We start from the raw sequence: 4,731 nt of genomic DNA, 5'->3' as shown, positions 1-4,731 counted from the left end.
CATGGAATTTGCATCTATGGATAAACACATTTTCCCTAGGTGGGTGACTACACCTAGAACAACAGAAAGAAAGTAGTTTAACCTTTTCTTATAGAATATAGATGAGATGGAGGAACTCACTTGTTGCCTTTCGCTTCCTTGATCTCTTTTGAATCGCTCACGTTGCTCCCACTTGAACTAAATCCGCTCAAAAGGTACCTGCATCAAGAGAAACATAAACAATAAACGATCAAAGCATACATAATCTATCGACTATAAAACAAGGGAATCAAAGACATTGAAACACATAATCATCACAGATGTGAACAATCATATGAGAAAAGGAATAAGCTCTTTATTAATGTCGAAGGAAGAGTATCACCCAATACAGTTTGATCCTATGCCACTCCTCCAGCTTCAGTCCAACCCTCACCACATCAAAAGCACAACACTCTAGCAACATAACATTACTTAACATAAACTCAATTCTCAAACCAATAGAATTTCCTTACAAACTTCAGATTCTATCCCCCTGATCACTATGATGAGTGCTCAATTTATAGGAAATGGAGGTGGTTTTGTCATAAATGATGGAATTGAATGGCCTTCCAAACTTGGAGTTAGTTTCCATGGAGCAAGGGATGAGAGGATAGGAGGTTAATGGATACTTAGCCTATCCAATTTCGAGCTAATGGGAGGAGATAAGAGATGGGAACCTTTTAGAATCATCTAGAATGAAGGAATATTCCCAGAACCTTATGAAAAATTCACTCAACCTCACCTAGCATAGGCTAAAGAGGGCCTAAGTGCATTGCAATGCAGGCTACAGTGGGCCTTCCTGCTCTACAGTGCATTGTCTCAAGGCATAGGCTGCGCTGGTGTCCCGAGGAGGAATTTCAGGAAGGCTTCAGGCCATAAAAATTTCATAGAAGGAGGCATTCAATGAGTTGACTTCTCTAGGGCATGTAACAATTGAATTAGGGTTTGATGAGCCCTAAATTTACTGATCTGAATGTCAGGAGTGATGTGCCCAAATAGACCTGTAACAACATATTATTCATCAAGCACATAAATATAGCTAGAGCATTAGTCAAACCGAATGGAACTATAATAAACTCATAATGCCCACACCTAGTCCGAAAAGTTGTCCTATAAATGTCCTCCTCTTTGATGTGTACCTGGTGGCATTCCGATCTCAAGTTGATCTTAGAGAACATTGTTGCTCCCTTTAGTTGATCGAACAATTCATCAATCCTTGGCAGCATATATCTGTTATTGATGGTCACTATGTTCAACTGCTTGTAGTCAATGCACAATCTAAGAGTACCATCATTTTTCTTCACAAACAATACCAGTGCGCCCCAAGGTGATACACTTGGCCTAATGTATCCCGTGTCCAACATTTCTTTCAACTGTAGCTTCAATTATACCAACTCAGGAATGCTCATCCTGTAAGGTCCTTTTGATGTTGGAGCTACCCCTGGAACCAACTCAATAGAAAATTCTACCTCCCTATGAGGTGGAAAATATGTAATGTCATCAGGAAATACATCCTTGAACGGCTGTAAAACTGGGTACCTGCTCAACAAATATGCATCCTAAACTTCCTTACCTTTGTCACTAGAAATGTGCACTGCAAATAACATACAACCTTTGCTACAACTACGCTTTCCTTGCATAGATCTCACCATCCTAACTGATGTGGCTTTATTCTTTCCCTGTAATACTCTTGGTTCTCCATTGTCATCAACACACTCAATGGATTTGTCATAACAATCCACCTTGGTTCTATTAAGATACAACCAATCCATGCCCAACAACATGTTGTATGATCCCAATAGTAATACATTCAAATGTGTCGCGGTAGACATACCATTCAAATCAAATGCACAAGTTCTTACCCAATGGTGAACTCGCTTCTTTCTACCTGTAGCCAACTGCACTAACCAAGATTCTTCATGCAACTCCTTACTCAAACCACACTTATCCACCAAGTTAGGAATAACATAGCTATAATTAGATCTAGGGTTAATCAAAATACAAATAACTTGATCACAAAACTTATTTTCCATCTCAATGATAAATTCCTCATGGTCTGACTGTTTTTATCCAATGCTGCATAGATACGAGGAACGCTCTGAAAAAAATCCCCAACAGTTTGTGCATCCTATGCACTATATATTTGAGGCCTACCACCCTGATTTTGTGGACAATATCTCCTGCGATGATGTTTTCCACAAGTCCAACACTCTATAGGCTTCTAGCCTACACCCTTATTCTACTCCTCATATTGATGTCCCCATCCTTAATATGATGCATTGAACTTCTTAAATGGTGCAACATTCTCTTTATTATCTGTACCTTGAGGTCTTGCTCGCTTTCTGTCCCATTTTCATTTTTTCTTTAAATTACCTTTCTAGTTTGGCTTAGTCTCAGATTTGCACCTCGATTGTTCATAAAAATGCCTTAAATTTTGAAAGGCATCCTCCAATGATCTAGGCTCATCGAACTCAATCATGTCTTTGAATGAAACCAACAATTCACTAATGAAACTCTGAATCTTGGCCTTCTCCTCCCTAAGATAAGGCACATACCTCAATAACTCCAAGAACCTTCTAGTGTACTCCTCATATGTCCTAGATCCCATCTTTAACTCATAGAATTCTTTTCCCCTGTCATCAAAGTATCTCTTTGACATATACTTCTTCTTGAATAGACGCTCAAACTCACTCCAATTCAAGTCTTCCTCATGAATGCATCTATCATTATTCACGTCTTCCCACCAAATGTTTGCTTTACCTTTGAGACTAAATGTATCTACTCTTTCTTTCATGTTCTCTGAATAGTCATGTAACCTGAAGAAATTCCTCACATTGAGAAACCATGCCTCTGCATCCTATGGTTTCTTCATCTCTCCATCAAAAGTACGTGTCTTTGCTTTCTTAAACTCATCTGGCAAGTATCCCCTATCACTCCTATTGTAAGGATGATAACGATAACGATCATAGTGCCTATCTGAATGAGAACTAAAATAATACATGTGTCTATCCCTTCTCCTCTCCGAAGTGTCCAACAATCTTCCATCTCTAACTGTGTCATCTCTATCTAACCCGTGACCACCATGTGACCTACTACCATATGCCCCATCATGTTTTTCCTCCTACTCATGGCTGATCAAACATGGTCCCTGTCACTGCAAATCTGACAAATTCTGAAGTATCACTACATTTACCTCTGCTTATTTCTCCCGTGCCTGCATGATTCTATCATTACCTGGCTTACAACTCCTTATTTCTTCCTTTAAGCTTCTCAGTGTATCTGCCAAATCAGAAGAATTCCCAACACCATACTGCTCATTTGATTCATAGGGAGAGTCTTTGTAGTATACCATCTTGCTATCCATTTGATATTTCTTCGTGTAAGGTATATTATGTAATCTAAACAAAATCACAATAAACTACTGTACCTTAGTATAGAAATGGGAGGATACCTTATCTGCAACATCAACAAATCAATGTAATACATGTATACCATAATCATGAAAACATATAGAAATATAACACATAATAACCATGCAACCATCATTCTAGCTAGGGTCCAGTCCTCAATGCATAACCTTAACAAAAACACACATCACGACCCCATGCATGACAACAACTACTACATCACTATACACTTGACCACATGCAAACATTAACATGCATAAGAAATGCGTAACCAACCATACACATGCATAAACATATGTAATCAAGTATGAACGAATAATACTTGTAACCAAACCTACAAGAATGATACATGCAGCCAAGCATACAAGAATGTAACCAAACATAGAAGAATGTAGCCAAGAATACAATAATGATACATGTAAGCGGCATATAACAACATGTAACCAATCATACAATCATGACAATGCACTCCACAATAAAAACATCAACTTCCACATGGCGACATTACTACAACCATGATCAACATTATGCAAATGCAACAAGCACATGGAATGCTAATGTAAGAGAAACACATGCATCTAACATGCATGCATGACCAACACACAACCCATCTAGTCTGAGGGGTGAACCATGATCTGATACCACTCTGTAGCACCTTCCTCCCACATCTACCCAAGAAACCAGCTCGACGGGGTAAACATGCAATGAGAGGCCACTATGATATTATTCGACCTCCTAAGTCATGTTAAGGAAGTGGAACCAATTGACGCACACCATACAGACATTCAACATCAGCATTAGGACCCTCAAGAACCAATCCAACCTTTCTGCCAACCAAACCTTGGGTCCCATTGAGCTTTTGGACCACTTGACCTCTAGACACTCTCATGCTATGGGCATTCTAACATCCAAGGACCTCTAGGTGCTCTCATGGGCCTATAAGCCAATGTCAAGGGACTTTTTTCACAGTGTTGTGCCAACGTCCTCGAGATTTGAGCCACATTTTCAGGCCCAGAGCCCAGGTCACTATCCAAAATAGAATGAAATCTTCATAATAGTAAGATAATAGGGAAATGATAATGCAAAAGAAATTACTTGAATAAGACCTTGACTGAACGTCTACGAGCCATGACAGGAATTTCTTCAAACATATCACGAATATGTAATCAACAGGTGTAAATAACATATCTGAGCATAGGGGTATCATACTTAGCTGAGTATCGCTAAGAGACATTGATGCCTTAACACATTGACTACCATTTCATCCATTAGGTTATAGATACATTGTTCATTCATTTACAAGTAA

The sequence above is a fragment of the Pinus tabuliformis genome, chromosome J (genome assembly GCF_031772625.1).
Source record: "Pinus tabuliformis cultivar Carrire ecotype Pingquan chromosome J, CPIR1, whole genome shotgun sequence".
In the NCBI taxonomy this organism is placed as follows: Eukaryota; Viridiplantae; Streptophyta; class Pinopsida; order Pinales; family Pinaceae; genus Pinus; species Pinus tabuliformis.
Note: the sequence above shows the minus strand (reverse complement) of the source record.